The sequence below is a fragment of the Salvelinus fontinalis genome, chromosome 33 (genome assembly GCF_029448725.1).
Source record: "Salvelinus fontinalis isolate EN_2023a chromosome 33, ASM2944872v1, whole genome shotgun sequence".
In the NCBI taxonomy this organism is placed as follows: Eukaryota; Metazoa; Chordata; class Actinopteri; order Salmoniformes; family Salmonidae; genus Salvelinus; species Salvelinus fontinalis.
The window spans coordinates 4385848-4404757 of record NC_074697.1 but is presented as its reverse complement, the minus strand read 5'-3'; the positions used below and the strand labels follow the sequence as shown (position 1 = coordinate 4404757).

Here is an 18910-nt window from a genome sequence, read left to right as displayed (position 1 = left end):
GGAAGAACAGCTCAAAGTAGGACATTTTTATTATGATAAATCGTGTTTCTGTCGAAAAATTTTAGTGGTTTAGGACGCCATGTTTTTTGACGTAGCTTCGCTTGGCGCAAACTGTATTGAAAAGTAAGGATAAATTAAAAAATGTAATTCCGCAATTGTATTAAGAATTAAATTGTCTATCAATCCCTGTCCACCCTATATTTTTTAGTCACGTTTATGAGTATTTATGTATAAGAGTAGATCACTGTCTAAGTGGCGCAAGGACATTTTCTGACCAGCTGAGCTACATTTCACATTGTCTAACCATGATTTTGGTGGCTAAATATAAACATTTTCGATCAAACTCTATATGGATTGTGTAATATGATGTTACAGGAGTGTCATCTGAAGAATTCTGAGAACGTTAGTGAAAAAATTAATACATTTTTGGCGATGTTGACGTTATCGCCCACTTTGGCTAGAATCAATGCTGGGCTGCTATGTGCTATGTGCTATGCTAATATAACGATTTATTGTGTTTTCGCTGTAAGACACTTAGAAAATCTGAAATATTGTCTGTATTCACAGGATCTGTGTCTTTCGATTCGTGTATGCTGTGTATTTTTACGAAATCACAAGATCTGTGTTTTTCAATTGCTGTACGCTGTGTATTTTTAACCTGTCTAGGATCAGCGTGGCGCTAGCGGCACACCCCCCCCCCCCACTGAAAAACCAGTGCCGCGAAATTCAAAAAAAATATTTTTTTAAAATATTTAACTTTCACACATTAAAGTCCAATACAGCTAATGAAAGACACAGATCTTGTGAATCCAGTCAACATTTCCGATTTTTAAAATGTTTTACAGGGAAGACACAATATGTAAAGATGTACATCTATTACCTAAAAACACATTAGCATAATCCACCATCTTTTATTTGTCCACCAACACCAGTAGCCATCACCAATTCGGCTAAACTAAGATATTTATAGCCCCTAACCAACAAAAAAACTCATTAGATGACAGTCTGATAACATATTTATGGTATGGGATAGGTTTTGTTAGAAAAATGTGCATATTTCAGGTAGACTTCATAGTTTACAATTGCACCCACCATCACAAATGGACTAGAATAATTACAATGAGCAACGTGTTTACCTAACTACTAATCATCAAACATTTCGTAAAAATACACAGCATACACGAATCGAAAGACACAGATCCTGTGAATACAGACAATATTTCAGATTTTCTAAGTGTCTTACAGCGAAAACACAATAAATCGTTATATTAGCTTAGCACATAGCAATTAGCAGCCCAGCATTGATTCTAGCCAAAGTGAGCGATAAAAGTCAACATCGCCAAAAGATATTAATTTTTTCACTAACCTTCTCAGAATTCTTCCGATGACACTCCTGTAACATCACATTACAACATGCATATACAGTTTGATCGAAAATGTTTATATTTAGCCACCAAAATCATGGTTAGACAATGTGAAATGTAGACAAGCTGGTAAAGAAAATGTCCTTGCGCCACTTAGACAGTGATCTACTCTTATACATAAATACTCATAAACGTGACTAAAAAATACAGGGTGGACAGGGATTGATAGACAATTTAATTCTTAATACAATTGCGTTATTACATTTTTTAATTTATCCTTACTTTTCAATACAGTTTGCGCCAAGCGAAGCTACGTCAAAAAACATGGCGTCCTAAGCCACTAAAATGTTTCGACAGAAACACGATTTATCATAATAAAAATGTCCTACCTTGAGCTGTTCTTCCATCAGTATCTTGGGCAAAGGATCCTTTCTTGGGAGAAATCGTCTTTTGGTGGAAAGCTGTCCTCTTGCCATGTGGAAATGTCAACTGCGTTCGGGATGAACTGAAAAGCGTGCCCAACTTTTCACATCGTTGCAAAAATAAATGTCCCAAAATCGCACTAAACGGATATAAATTGCTATAAAACGCTTTAAATGAACTACTTTATGATGTTTGTAACTCCTATAACGAGTGAAAAGATGACCGGAGAAATATAACAGGCTAAACTAACGCTTGGAACAGGAGAGGGTCGGTGTCTTCCACGCGCGTTACGCAGCAAGAAAAGACTTGCTAGCTAAAGGTTTTTTTCATTTGTAGTGCCTGTGAACGCGCAATCGACCCCATTGGAATCGTCATCACGTAAAGGCATCCAGGGGAAGACGTAAGAAGTGTCCGTATAGTCATAGCAACGACAGTGCCCTTTTAACTGACTTCAGAAAAGTGGCCAACATTTCTCAAATCTGACTCCATGTCAGGGAAATTGCTGTAGAATGGGCTCTGTTCCACTTAGAGACAAAATTTAAACTCCTATAGAAACTATAGACTGTTTTCTATCCAATAATAATAATAATATGCATATTGTACGATCAAGGATTTTGTGGGAAGCCGTTTAAAAAATTAGCCAAATTAGCATAAATAGTCTAAACAGCGCCCCCATCCCCAACAGGTTAACAACTATAACGAATAAAAACATGACCGGAGATATATAACTGGCTAAACCAAAGCTTGGAAGGAGGCCAGTCCGACGTCCATTCTGCGCCAGGGTCTTATATAAGGTCCCAGATTGCGCAATCGACTCCATTCAAATTGTCACCACTTACTGACATCTAGAGGAAGACGTATGCAGTGTTTGTAGCCCCACAGCCTTCACAGGGACTTATAAACTGACCTGGGAACAGGGAACTCGATTTCAGAAATCTCACTCCCTGGCAGGAAATGTGCTGCAGAATGAGTTCTGTTTCACTCAGAGACATAATTCAAACGGTTTTAAACTAGAGAGGGTTTTCTATCCAATGGTAATAATAATATGCATATTGTACGAGCAAGAATTGAGTACGAGGCAGTTTAATTTGGGAAGACCAAGAAAAAAATAGTGCTAACAGCTCCCCCTATTGACAAGATTAATGCAATCGCCGTGTTATAATTCTAAAAATAACTTCAGTACGACATCCAGCTTACGTTATTGCGAGAGAGCGCCCAAAATCAAAGCGGAAAACACAACGACACATTTTCCACAGAAATAGGAAATAACATCATAAATGGGTCCTAATCTTCCATCAGAATGTTGTACAAGTGGTCCTTTGTCCAGAACAATCGTTGTTTGGATTTAGAATTTCATTTTTCCCTCTCGAATTAGCAAGCAAAACTTGCCAAGTGGCGCGGAGCTGACCATCGTGAACAAACGCAAAGAACGGAACTCGCCAAAACTCCCGAGAAAATTCAATAATCTGATTAAACTATATTGAAAAACCATATTTTACGGTGATATTGTCACATTTATCAAATAAAATCAAAGCCGGAGATAGTAGCCGTCTATAACGACAGCTTTTCAGAAGGCAATCCCCGGGTTCCTTAGCGCGCCTTCCCGAAAACAGGAAATTGGTGTCACGTCATGCCAAGAGCTCTTATTCGACCTCAGATCAAGCTATACACTCCCTTTCTTCTGTCACTGCCTATTGACATCTAGTGGAAGGCGTATGAAGTGCATGTATACTAATAGATTTCAAGCAAAAGATTAGGTAGGCCCTGGAACAGAGCCTCGATTTGAGATTTTTCACTTTCTGACAGGAAGTTTGCTGCAAAATGAATTCTGTTTTACTCACAGATATAATTCAAACGTTTTTAGAAACTAGAGAGTGTTTTCTATCCAATAGTAATAATAATATGCATATTGTACGAGCAAGAATTGAGTACAAGGCTGTTTGAAATGGACACCTTTCATCCAAGTTACTCAATACTGCCCCCTGCAGCCCAAAGAAGTTAAACAGTCTAAAATAACATTACATAATTTCACCAATAGTTTCATCTTTACTCATTCATTTTATACAACAATTAGATGTAAGCCTCATAACTGAGACTCTTGTATAAACAGGGTTATGGTAATGTGGCTGTATTGTCTCTCATGAGTTTCACAAAATTGTACCAAATGGACCAATTTGTAGCTAGTTACTTCACCGATCTTTTATACATTCTCCAGAACATGAATATTGTTCGGGTTCTCCAGTTCTGTGAGCTGGAAGAAATTCCTTGGTTCTCTCTATGAAACTCACTCTCTCTCTATACTGTCTGGCCATGAGGAAGAATCTCCTCTAGGAATTTACAACCTCTCTGACCACAGCAGCCTGGGTGTAGGAGAGAGAGAGAGAGAGGTAGGGGGATGGTGCTCGCTGTATCCAAAGAGGGCAACGTCATGACACTATTTATAGGCACAGTGAACTAAGTGTATGTAAACATCTCACCCACTGGAAGTGTGAAACAGTGAGTTGTAAGTGAAATAATCTGTCTGTAAACAATTGTTGGAAAATTGACTTGTAGATGTCCTAACAGACTTACCAAAACTATAATTTGTTAACAAGAAATGTGTGGAGTTGTTGAAAAACTAGTTTTAATGACTCCAACCTAAGTGTTTGTAAACTTCAGACTTCAACTGTCTATGAAAATGTTTATTATATTATTATAATACGTACTATGAATTACAATATCAATTGAACACATGCACTTCAATGTTATATCAATTCATATAAGAATACAGCTTTTCTCCAACAACATGGAAGTGGTTCCACTCTGTAGGCTACTGCTAATCACATCACTTAGCAGGTCAAATTAGATTTTAACACTCTAGCTTTGAACAATCTCTCATAACATTGGAATATCTAAAGTGAACCTGTGTCATGTTAATAGTTACAATGATACCAATGATTACCTGCTAAATTGTTGGTCATCTCTGTCAGAGTAGTCCTACCTAACTGTATGGTAAACCATATAAATGAACGTTACAATGTTTTTTCCCCTCAATCATTTCTTAATAACGTGTATCATTGGATGTCTTCTCCATAAGGTGTTTCTTGGTGTTCTTCTCCGGCCTGAACAGAATAATGAAGCATTTAGGAACAAATAACAGAAAGAACAACCCAAAGCTAGAGGTGATGATGGCAAAGATCTCCACAGCTACAGTGAACTTCCCAGGAGAGCTGACATAAGCTGGGATAAAGGTGATCCAGACTGCACAGAATATGAGCATGCTGAAGGTGATGAATTTGGCCTCATTAAAGTTATCAGGCAGCTTCCGAGCCAGAAAAGCCAGCACAAAGCACAAGAGAGACAGGAGTCCTATATAGCCCAACACAGCCCAGAAACCAATAGCTGAACCCACATCACACTCTAGAATGATCTTTTCCTTGTAGGTAGTGAGGTTTTTAATGGGGAAGGGAGGGGACAGGACCAACCACAGAGTGCATATCAAAGCCTGGACAAAAGTGAAGGACACTACAGTCAACCTCTGCTGTGGAGGACCAAACCATTTCATGACATTACTGCCTGGAAGCGTAGCCCTGAAGGCCATCAACACCACTATTGTTTTCCCCAGAACACAAGAGATGCAGAGGACGAAGGTGATCCCAAACGCTGTGTGGCGCAGCATACAGGACCATTCAGAGGGCCGGCCAACGAAAGTAAGAGAACACAGAAAACACAGTGTCAAGGAGAAGAGCAGCAGGAAGCTCAGCTCAGAGTTGTTGGCCCTGACGATGGCCGACGTTCTGTGGCGGTAGAAGACAGTTGCCGTGGCGATGGCCAGACAAGCCCCGCCCACAGAGCAGGCGGTCAGGATGATTCCGAGGACCTCGTGGAAGGACAGGAACTCCACAGGCTTAAGGATACAGTGGTCTCTCTCAGCGTTGGGCCAGTACTCCTCGGGACAGATCAGACAGTCTGAAGCATCTGACCAGGACAAAGCAACAGACATCAAATGTTAATAATAATAGATTCAGATTTTATTTATTTACAAATACATGTCCCAGAATGCTGCACTTTGTCAGTTTACAATGAAGAATGTTGAATTAATGTGCAGCTTACATGAGATAATAAGAACAGGAACATGATTGACAGACACTACCTTTGTAGTGCTGGTAATATGAATAAACCACTACTTAGTAAACCGTGATAGAAAGTACTACACACGTTTGCCAACTGTTCCTGTAGTCCTACCTGTGTTATTACTTATTTCTCCCTCTGCACATTGGATACAGTCATAACAGCATACATGCTTTCCTTTCTGTACAGCCTTACGAGTGCCTGGGGGACAGCTTTCACTGCACACTGACACAGGTACTTGTGTACTGTTCTTTACCCAGGTGATTTCCCTCTCGATATGAAGCCTCTGGTCAGGAGGCAGAGACCCATCATAGAGCCCCACTGTCACAAAATCTATATTCCCACTCTCCCGTCTCTGCCAGTTGACCAGCTCATAGGTGGCCACTGGATCCCCGTTGTTATCGAAAGACACCTGGTACCCGTTACGAGAGAAGTTCACCCTCCTCAATCTCTCCAGGACCTGGGGGTTGGAAGGTCAAGGTAGAGAGAGAGGGGACAAGAGAGAAGGAGAGAGGTGAAGAGAGATGGAGAGAAGGAAAGATAGATGGAGTGAGAGAGAGAAACAGAACATTAATTAAACTCATATATTTGTCAGATGCGTTAATTCAGAACAAGTTGTCAAGTATAATGAGAACTCATAGGCCTTCATACATGTAGTCTCAATAAACATATCAATCAGGACATTATCCTATCGTCTTGTCATTCACCTTTGTTGGCTTCACATTGAGATTTTTGTCACAGTTCACAGTGGAGTTTTCTCTCTCTTCACAAACAATGCTGTGGATGGCGTGTGCTATGGCGTAAACAGCTTTATACACCATGTTAGTGACACGCAGCTGGGATGTATCTGTGAAGGGTGTCTGTAGCTGCTGTATATCCTCACTGCCATCACACACCTTCTCTTCAACACCAACACCTGTAGTAGTCCCTACAGACAGACAGACAGACAGACAGACAGACAGACAGACAGACAGACAGACAGACAGACAGACAGACAGACAGACAGACAGAGAGAGAGAGAGAGAGAGAGAGAGAGAGAGAGAGAGAGAGAGAGAGAGAGAGAGAGAGAGAGAGAGAGAGAGAGAGAGAGAGAGAGAGAGAGTGAGAGTGAGAGTGAGAGACGGACGGACGGAAAGATAGAGATACAAATAGATTGATACATACTGTATATAAATAGATAGAAAGATAGATAAATAGACAGACAGAGACAGACAGACAGACAGACAGACAGACAGACAGACAGACGGACGGACAGACAAACAGATAGATAGATAGATAGATAGATAGATAGATACCTATCACCAGCCGACAGCCAAAGGCTCCCTCCCAGAACTCTGTAAGCAGGGGAGAGTTGGACACCTTCCGTGGGGAGAGGTCCAGGAGGAAATCCCTGAAGCCGGGGATGACAGAGCGTTGGATGCCAAATCCGATGGCCCCGGCACACAGGCCGAAGCGCAGCATGTCTCGGTCAGTGACCCAGGACTCACTCCCGATCCACTGGCGGGGAGGAGAGGGCAGGCGTTCCATCTCCTCCAGCAGGATCCTCATTTCCACAATAGATGTGAATGCAACCACCACCCGGGCTGTGGAGCTGGGGAACATGATTATATCATAACACATGCTTGTCATGTTTATCATTCATTGGAATGTCTCAGTGAAGTGAACATGAACATTAGTATTAATCAACACTTTTGACATGTTTAAGATAAGCAAATCATGTTGTTCTCACAGATCAGCTTTGGGAAAATAGAGAAATTAATATCAATAGTTTTTTTATAAATATGGTCTTGCATTTGTGTGAATGAAAAGTTCAAATGTAATCATGGATCACCTGCGGATCACGTCGGCCACCCGTTGCACTCTGCTGGGTGCGTTGGTACGGGAGAAGGCTTCAGAATACTCCACACAGATGCCTTCCTCTTGTGCTGCCTGTAGGAAAGCCGCCATCCCGTTATTACCGTAGTCAGAGTCGGAACGGACCGCCCCAATCCAAGTCCAGCCGAAGTGCCTGATGAGGTGGGCCAGAGCGGCAGCCTGGAACTGATCACTGGGGATGGTTCTGAAGAAGGTTGGATACTGTTTCTTATCACTCAGACACGCACAGGTGGAAAAGTGGCTCACCTAGGTAGAAACAGACAGTCGAAAACATGAGAAAGAACATAATGTCGGCCAAACGAGTCTCAGTTATTGTTTACTTCCTGCTTTTTTTCTTTAGCTGTGTGGTATGATGTTAGGGAGACATTAATAATAATAAGCCAATTTATTGTTTTTCATTAGGCCAGATTGAAAAGGATACATATTTCTACATATTTCTAACTTGGTCATTCTATTCATATTGAAAAGAGTTTTATAAGACAAACTGGTGCTGTGAAAAAAATAAGTTAAAGGTATGACAACAATTCCTGGTATCCCATAACAACCTAGCCTATGAAAGATAGTCCTCAGATCATGTTTAAATGCATCCAGACTCATAGTCCTCAGTCTTTGTTCAAATGCCTTTCTCCACATAATTTCACACAGAAATGTATATTCCTGAAAGAGAGGAGAATACAGTTGGACTACAGGAAGTTAAAAGAGGATTTCCTGAAAGAGAGGAGAATATATGATTTCTTTCCACAGGAGTTTACCTGAGGAATACCGAAAGGGCCGATGATGCGCAACATGCTGATGGTAGGCGTGGAGTCAGACTCGCCCACGATAGCTGTCACTGTAGGAGACCCCGAGCACTGTTCTCCGGTATCAAACATTGGGTCCAGGCCGTTAGCCAGCTGGAAGGCCACATTCATGGCCATGGGGACCGAGGTGCAAGAGTCGTGCACTTGATAACCAAGTGTGACACCCGGTAGAAGGTCCGTACTGTTGTTAATCTCCTCAACTGCGAAGACCATGGCGCGCGAGAAGCGCAACTCACGGGAATCCAAACTGTAAATAGAAGATAGGTGAGTGAGCACCACTTGACTAAATGGTAAACTAGCATATAAAATACATGGTTTTGAGGCCAAACATCTTAATATCTAGCCTTATTTTCCACACTGTCTACATGCCTAAACTTTTGATATCGGTAATTGAGGACATTGTAGTTATTCTGCATTTGAAAATGTGACACTTTGTAACAGTAGGCTTTACCTACTCTCTCAGATACAAACACACTTTTTACTTAAAACACTGTTGATCTGTCTTTAAACACACTGTCTCTGTATCTTTAAAATACAATTTATCTGTCTCCCCACACAGCCACAGTCCTGTCCCCCACTCCCTCTTGCGCTCACTGACCTCCCTGTGCACTGCAGGGGCTCAGGCATGCTGGTGTAGCTGTGTTCCAAAGTGTACATGTAGTTGTGGATGGAGAACACACCCCCGATGACAAAGTCCCCGTCCTGGGAGAACACCGGAGGACGAGGGGTGCCTTGGAGCCTGCATCTGACAGACTCCAGCCCAGAGGCAGAGGTAGAGGTAGAGGCAGATGAGAGCAAGGCAAGCCCACCAGCCACCACAGCTAGATGTAGTAGAACCAGACTACCAGCCAGACTTGGATCCAGAGCAGGAGCCGGAGAGAGCCTCATTCCCCTGATGTGTAGAAGGTATGGCGTAATACAGCGCCACACAGACCGACATAGGTCAGGATACCTCTGTACTCTGGTTTAAATACCCACCGTACCTCTGTGGGGATTCCTCTGGGGACAACACTGTGGGTTTGGCCATGCCAAGGAGGGAGGGGTTAGAGGCTGCTCTGCTCACCCAGTCGTGTCCTGCTTCTTTCAGCTATAGAGAGTGTATGCACCAGCATCAGAACTACGTTGACTGTAATGATTTAGATAGACATAAACATACATTAGACACACAATAACCATAATCCTCTCTTATATTTCCCTGGCTGTCTAGTCCTCTTGGCACGTTGGCTCTACACAGTATTTCCCCTTCTGTCTAGTCCAATTGACACTTTGCCTCACTTATATTTTCTCTACAGTCTAGTCCTCTTGGCAAGCTGGCTCTACACAGTATTTACCCAACAGTGTAGTCCATTTGGCACTTCGCCTCATTATATTTAAGAATGTGCAGTCATAAAAATAGCAGAGCAAATTATTTATTTCAGCTTTTATTTCTTTCATCACGTTCCCAGTGGGTCAGAAATTTACAAACACTCAATTAGTATTTGGTAGCTGATAAGGGAATTATATGCTTAATGGTAATGATTAAAATATTCCACCCTGAAACCATATAATTGTATGAAATTTGTTAGAATCATAAATGTATAATCTAATGATGTGTGTAGTTTTAGTCAAAATTAGAACAAGGATCTTTTGTTCCTTTTTAGTATGTAAGAAAACACCCCTCTGAAATGGACAAAAATTAATTGGACAATACCACTCAATTGGATGTCGTTTCATTCAAAACTGATTGCAAATGCCATATGGCAAATGCCAAGTGTAACACTGCAAAAATCCAATAGATGGGGAGCGCGCTCCACCGTAAATTTTCATATTGAAAACGTAACACAGGTCTAGACCCAAGAGTAAAATTTTGGAAAATGTGAAAAAAAAATCAAAAACGTATTACCCTCTTAAGCCTGAGGAATTTACTATGTTAAATGAGGCCTCCCCTCCTGGTTACATCAGTGACCATATCCCCCGTGCATCCCGCAAAGGCGGAGGTGTTGTTAACATTTACGATAGCAAATTTCAATTTACAAAAAAAAAAATGACGTTTTCATCTTTTGAGCTTCTAATCATGAAATCTATGCAGCCTACTCAATCACTTTGTATAGCTACTGTTTACAGGCTTCCTGGGCCATATACAGCGTTCCTCACTGAGTTCCCTGAATTCCTATCGGACCTTGTAGTCATAGCAGATGATATTCTAATTTTTGGTGATTTTAACCTGTTGGGGATGGGGGCGCTGTTTAGACTATTTATGCTAATTTGGCTAATTTTTTAAACGGCTTCCCACAAAATCCTTGATCGTACAATATGCATATTATTATTATTATTGGATAGAAAACAGTCTATAGTTTCTATAGGAGTTGAAATTCTGTCTCTAAGTGGAACAGAGCCCATTCTACAGCAATTTCCCTGACATGGAGTCAGATTTGAGAAATGTTGGCCACTCTTCTGAAGTCAGTTATAAGGGCACTGTCGTTGCTATGACTATACGGACACTTCTTACGTCTTCCCCTGGATGCCTTTACGTGATGACGATTCCAACGGGGTCGATTGCGCGTTCACAGGCCCTACAAATGAAAAAACCCTGAAGCTAGTCATTCTTTGGGAGCTGCGTCATGAGCCTAGAGGACACCGGCGCGCACCTGTTCCAAGCGTTAGTTTAGCCTGTTATATTTCTCCGGTCATCTTTTCACTCGTTATAGGAGTTAAAAACATCATAAGGTAGTTAATTTAAAGCGTTTTATAGCAATTTATATCCGTTTAGTGCGATTTTGGGACATTTATTTTTGCAACGATGTGAAAAGTTGGGCACGCTTTTTCAGTTCATCCCGAACGCAGTTGACATTTCCACATGGCAAGAGGACAGCTTTCCACCAAAAGACGATTTCTCCCAAGAAAGGATCCTTTGCCCAAGATACTGATGGAAGAACAGCTCAAGGTAGGACATTTTTATTATGATAAATCGTGTTTCTGTCGAAACATTTTAGTGGCTTAGGACGCCATGTTTTTTGACGTAGCTTCGCTTGGCGCAAACTGTATTGAAAAGTAAGGATAAATTAAAAAATGTAATAACGCAATTGTATTAAGAATTAAATTGTCTATCAATCCCTGTCCACCCTATATTTTTTAGTCACGTTTATGAGTATTTATGTATAAGAGTAGATCACTGTCTAAGTGGCGCAAGGACTTTTTCTTTACCAGCTTGTCTACATTTCACATTGTCTAACCATGATTTTGGTGGCTAAATATAAACATTTTCGATCAAACTGTATATGCATGTTGTAATGTGATGTTACAGGAGTGTCATCGGAAGAATTCTGAGAAGGTTAGTGAAAAAATTAATATCTTTTGGCGATGTTGACTTTTATCGCTCACTTTGGCTAGAATCAATGCTGGGCTGCTAATTGCTATGTGCTAAGCTAATATAACGATTTATTGTATTTTCGCTGTAAGACACTTAGAAAATCTGAAATATTGTCTGTATTCACAGGATCTGTGTCTTTCGATTCGTGTATGCTGTGTATTTTTACGAAATGTTTGATGATTAGTAGTTAGGTAAACACGTTGCTCATTGTAATTATTCTAGTCCATTTGTGACGGTGGGTGCAATTGTAAACTATGCCATCTACCTGAAATATGCACTTTTTTCTAACAAAACCTATCCCATACCATAAATATGTTATCAGACTGTCATCTAATGAGTTTTTTTGTTGGTTAGGGGCTATAAATATCTTAGTTTAGCCGAATTGGTGATGGCTACTGGTGTTGGTGGACAAATAAAAGATGGTGGATTATGCTAATGTGTTTTTAGGTAATAGATGTACATCTTTACATATTGTGTCTTCCCTGTAAAACATTTTAAAAATCGGAAATGTTGACTGGATTCACAAGATCTGTGTCTTTCATTAGCTGTATTGGACTTTAATGTGTGAAAGTTAAATATTTAAAAAAAATATTTTTTTTGAATTTCGCGGCACTGGTTTTTCAGTGGGGGGGGGGGGGTGTGCCGCTAGCGCCACGCTGATCCTAGACAGGTTAATATTCACATGGAAAAGTCCAAAGACCCACTCCAAAAGGTTTTCGGAGCCATCATTTGTCCAACATGTCTCTGGACCTACTCACTGCCACAGTCATACTCTGGACCTAGTTTTGTCACATGGAATGAATGTTGTAGATCTTAATGTTTTTCCTCATAATCCTGGACTATCGGACCACCATTTTACTACGTTTGCAATCGCAACAAATAATCTGCTCAGACTCCAACCAAGGAGCATCAAAAGTCATGCTATAAATTCTCAGACAACACAAAGATTCCTTGATGCCCTTCCAGACTCCTTCTGTCTACCGAAGGACGTCAGAGGACAAAAATAAGTTAACCACCTAACTGAGGAACTCAATTTAACCTTGCGCAATACCCTAGATGCAGTTGCACCCCTAAAATCGAAAAACATTTGTCATTAGAAACTAGCTCCCTGGTATACAGAAAATACCCGAGCTCTGAAGCAAGCTTCCAGAAAATTGGAACGGAAATGGCGCCACGCCAAACTGGAAGTCTTCCGACTAGCTTGGAAAGACAGTACCGTGCAGTATCGAAGAGCCCTTACTGCTGCTCGATCATCTTATTTTTCCAACTTATTTGAGGAAAATAAGAACATTCCAAAATGTATTTTTGATACTGTCGCAAAGCTTACTAAAAAACAGCATTCTTCAAGTGAGGATGGCTTTCACTTTAGCAGTAATAAATTCATGAACTTCTTTGAGGAAAAGATCATGATCATTAGAAAGCAAATTATGGACTCCTCTTTAAATCTGCGTATTCCTCCAAAGCTCAGCTGTCCTGAGTCTGCACAACTCTGCCAGGACCTAGGATCAAGAGAGACACTTCAAATTAAATCAAATCAAATTTGATTTCTCACATACACATGGTTAGCAGATGTTAATGTGAGTGTAGCGAAATGCTTGTGCTTCTAGTTCCGACAATGCAGTAATAACCAACAAGTAATCTAACCTAACAATTCCACAACTACTACCTTATACACACAAGTGTAAAGGGATAAATAATATGTACATAAAGATATATGAATGAGTGATGGTACAGAACGGCATAGGCAAGATGCAGTAGATAGTATAGTGTACAGTCTATACATATGAGATGAGTAATGTAGGGTATGTAAACATAAAGTGGCATAGTTTAAGTGTTTTAGTACTATATCTCTTGACACAATGATGAAAATAATCATGGCCTCTAAACCTTCAAGCTACATACTGGACCCTATTCCAACTAAACTACTTAAAGAGCTGCTTCGTGTGCTTGGCCCTCCTATGTTGAACATAATAAACGGCTCTCTATCCACCGGATGTGTACCAAACTCACTAAAAGTGGTAGTAATAAAGCCTCTCTTGAAAAAGCCAAACCTTGACCCAGAAAATATAAAAAACTATCGGCCTATATCGAATCTTCCATTCCTCTCAAAAAAATTGAAAAAGCTGTTGCGTAGCAACTCACTACCTTCCTGAAGACAAACAATGTATACGAAATGCTTCAGTCTGGTTTGAGACCCCATCATAGCACTGAGACTGCACTTGTGACGGTGTTAAATGACCTTTTAACCTGTTGGGGATGGGGGCGCTGTTTAGACTATTTATGCTAATTTGGCTAATTTTTGAAACGGCTTCCCACAAAATCCTTGATCGTACAATATGCATATTATTATTATTATTGGATAGAAAACAGTCTATAGTTTCTATAGGAGTTGAAATTTTGTCTCTAAGTGGAACAGAGCCCATTCTACAGCAATTTCCCTGACATGGATTCAGATTTCAGAAATGTTGGCCACTCTTCTGAAGTCAGTTAAAACGGCACTGATGTTGCTATGACTATACGGACACTTCTTACGTCTTCCCCTGGATGCCTTTACGTGATGACGATTCCAATGGGGTCGATTGCGCGTTCACAGGCCCTACAAATGAAAAAACCCTGAAGCTAGTCATTCTTTCCTTGGTGCGTAACGCGCGTGCTGGTCACCGACCCGCTCCTGTTCCAAGCGTTAGTTTAGCCTGTTATATTTCTCCGGTCATCTTTTCACTCGTTATAGGAGTTAAAAACATCATAAGGTAGTTAATTTAAAGCGTTTTATAGCAATTTATATCCGTTTAGTGCGATTTTGGGACATTTATTTTTGCAACGATGTGAAAAGTTGGGCACGCTTTTCAGTTCATCCCGAACGCAGTTGACATTTCCACATGGCAAGAGGACAGCTTTCCACCAAAAGACGATTTCTCCCAAGAAAGGATCCTTTGCCCAAGATACTGATGGAAGAACAGCTCAAGGTAGGACATTTTTATTATGATAAATCGTGTTTCTGTCGAAACATTTTAGTGGCTTAGAACGCCATGTTTTATGACGTAGCTTCGCTAGGCGCAAACTGTATTGAAAAGTAAGGATAAATTAAAAAATGTAATAACGCAATTGTATTAAGAATTAAATTGTCTATCAATCCCTGTCCACCCTATATTTTTTAGTCACGTTTATGAGTATTTATGTATAAGAGTAGATCACTGTCTAAGTGGCGCAAGGACTTTTTCTTTACCAGCTTGTCTACATTTCACATTGTCTAACCATGATTTTGGTGGCTAAATATAAACATTTGCGATCAAACTCTATATGGAATGTGTAATATGATGTTACAGGAGTGTCATCGGAAGAATTCTGAGAAGGTTAGTGAAAAAATTAATATCTTTTGGCGATGTTGACTTTTATCGCTCACTTTGGCTAGAATCAATGCTGGGCTGCTAATTGCTATGTGCTAAGCTAATATAACGATTTATTGTGTTTTCGCTGTAAGACACTTAGAAAATCTGAAATATTGTCTGTATTCACAGGATCTGTGTCTTTCGATTCGTGTATGCTGTGTATTTTTACGAAATGTTTGATGATTAGTAAGTAGGTAAACACGTTGCTCTAAGTAGTTTTTCTATTCCATTTGTGACGGTGGGTGCAATTGTAAACTATGATATCTACCTGAAATATGCACTTTTTTCTAACAAAACCTATCCCATACCATAAATATGTTATCAGACTGTCATCTGATGAGTTTTTTTGTTGGTTAGGGGCTATAAATATCTTAGTTTAGCCGAATTGGTGATGGCTACTGGTGTTGGTGGACAAATAAAAGATGGTGGATTATGCTAATGTGTTTTTAGGTAATAGATGTACATCTTTACATATTGTGTCTTCCCTGTAAAACATTTAAAAAATCGGAAATGTTGACTGGATTCACAAGATCTGTGTCTTTCATTAGCTGTATTGGACTTTAATGTGTGAAAGTTAAATATTTTAAAAAAATATTTTTTTTGAATTTCGCGGCACTGGTTTTTCAGTGGGGGGGGGGGGGGTGTGCCGCTAGCGCCACGCTGATCCTAGACAGGTTAATGGCGTCAGACCGAGGCTCTGCGTCTGTCCTCGTGCTCCTAGACCTTAGTGCTGCCTTTGATACCATCGATCACAACATTCTTTTGGAGAGATTGGAAACCCAAATTGGTCTACACGGACAAGTTCTGGCCTGGTTTAGATCTTATCTGTCGGAAAGATATCAGTTTGTCTCTGTGAATGGTGTGTCCTCTGACAAATCAACTGTACATTTTGGTGTTCCTCAAGGTTCTGTTTTAGGACCACTATTGTTTTCACTATATATTTTTACCTCTTGGGGATGTCATTCGAAAACATAATGTTAACTTTCACTGCTATGTGGATGACACACAGCTGTACATTTCAGTGAAACATGGTGAAGCTCCAAAATTGCCCTCGCTAGAAGCCTGTGTTTCAGACATAAGGAAGCGGATGGCTGAAAACTTTCTACTTTTAAACTCGGACAAAACAGAGATGCTTGTTCTAGGTCCCAAGAAACAAAGTGATATTCTGTTGAATCTGACAATTATTCTTGATGGTTGCAAAGTCGTCTCAAATAAAACTGTGAAGGACCTCGGCGTTACTCTGGACCGTGATCTCCCTTTTGACGAACATATCAAGACTGTTTCAAGGACAGCTTTTTTCCATCTACGTAACATTGCAAAAATCAGATATTTTCTGTCCAAAAATGATGCAGAGAAATTGGTCCATGCTTTTGTTACTTCTAGGTTAGACAACTGCAATGCTCTACTTTCCGGCTACCCGGATAAAGCACTAAATAAACTTCAGTTAGCCTGTCTAGGATCAGCGTGGCGCTAGCGGCACACCCCCCCCCCCCCACTGAAAAACCAGTGCCGCGAAATTCAAAAAAAATATTTTTTTAAAATATTTAACTTTCACACATTAAAGTCCAATACAGCTAATGAAAGACACAGATCTTGTGAATCCAGTCAACATTTCCGATTTTTAAAATGTTTTACAGGGAAGACACAATATGTAAAGATGTACATCTATTACCTAAAAACACATTAGCATAATCCACCATCTTTTATTTGTCCACCAACACCAGTAGCCATCACCAATTCGGCTAAACTAAGATATTTATAGCCCCTAACCAACAAAAAAACTCATTAGATGACAGTCTGATAGCATATTTATGGTATGGGATAGGTTTTGTTAGAAAAAAGTGCATATTTCAGGTAGATGGCATAGTTTACAATTGCACCCACCGTCACAAATGGAATAGAATAATTACAATGAGCAACGTGTTTACCTAACTACTAATCATCAAACATTTCGTAAAAATACACAGCATACACGAATCGAAAGACACAGATCCTGTGAATACAGACAATATTTCAGATTTTCTAAGTGTCTTACAGCGAAAACACAATAAATCGTTATATTAGCTTAGCACATAGCAATTAGCAGCCCAGCATTGATTCTAGCCAAAGTGAGCGATAAAAGTCAACATCGCCAAAAGATATTAATTTTTTCACTAACCTTCTCAGAATTCTTCCGATGACACTCCTGTAACATCACATTACAACATGCATATACAGTTTGATCGAAAATGTTTATATTTAGCCACCAAAATCATGGTTAGACAATGTGAAATGTAGACAAGCTGGTAAAGAAAAAGTCCTTGCGCCACTTAGACAGTGATCTACTCTTATACATAAATACTCATAAACGTGACTAAAAAATATAGGGTGGACAGGGATTGATAGACAATTTAATTCTTAATACAATTGCGTTATTACATTTTTTAATTTATCCTTACTTTTCAATACAGTTTGCGCCAAGCGAAGCTACGTCAAAAAACATGGCGTCCTAAGCCACTAAAATGTTTCGACAGAAACACGATTTATCATAATAAAAATGTCCTACCTTGAGCTGTTCTTCCATCAGTATCTTGGGCAAAGGATCCTTTCTTGGGAGAAATCGTCTTTTGGTGGAAAGCTGTCCTCTTGCCATGTGGAAATGTCAACTGCGTTCGGGATGAACTGAAAAGCGTGCCCAACTTTTCACATCGTTGCAAAAATAAATGTCCCAAAATCGCACTAAACGGATATAAATTGCTATAAAACGCTTTAAATTAACTACCTTATGATGTTTTTAACTCCTATAACGAGTGAAAAGATGACCGGAGAAATATAACAGGCTAAACTAACGCTTGGAACAGGAGAGGGTCGGTGTCTTCCACGCGCGTTACGCAGCAAGAAAAGACTTGCTAGCTAAAGGTTTTTTTCATTTGTAGTGCCTGTGAACGCGCAATCGACCCCATTGGAATCGTCATCACGTAAAGGCATCCAGGGGAAGACGTAAGAAGTGTCCGTGTAGTCATAGCAATGACAGTGCCCTTTTAACTGACTTCAGAAGAGTGGCCAACATTTCTCAAATCTGACTCCATGTCAGGGAAATTGCTGTAGAATGGGCTCTGTTCCACTTAGAGACAAAATTTCAACTCCTATAGAAACTATAGACTGTTTTCTATCCAATAATAATAATAATATGCATATTGTACGATCAAGGATTTTGTGGGAAGCCGTTTCAAAAATTAGCCAAATTAGCATAAATAGTCTAAACAGCGCCCCCATCCCCAACAGGTTAGTGATAAATACGGCTGCTAGAATCCTGACAAGAACCCAAAAATTTGATCATATTACTCAAGTGCTAGCCTCCCTACACTGGCTTTCTGTTAACCTGTTGGGGATGGGGGCGCTGTTTAGACTATTTATGCTAATGTGGCTAATTTTTTAAACGGCTTCCCACAAAATCCTTGATCGTACAATATGCATATTATTATTATTATTGGATAGAAAACAGTCTATAGTTTCTATAGGAGTTGAAATTTTGTCTCTAAGTGGAACAGAGCCCATTCTACAGCAATTTCCCTGACATGGAGTCAGATTTGAGAAACGTTGGCCACTTTTCTGAAGTCA

The 18910-nt window shown here is 40.1% G+C and overlaps 1 pseudogene; it reads right to left on the bottom strand.

The window, feature by feature from the left end:
- Window positions 1-4827: 4827 nt before the first annotated feature.
- Window positions 4828-18910, bottom strand: part of LOC129831674 (extracellular calcium-sensing receptor-like) — a 33990-nt pseudogene continuing 19907 nt past the window's right edge.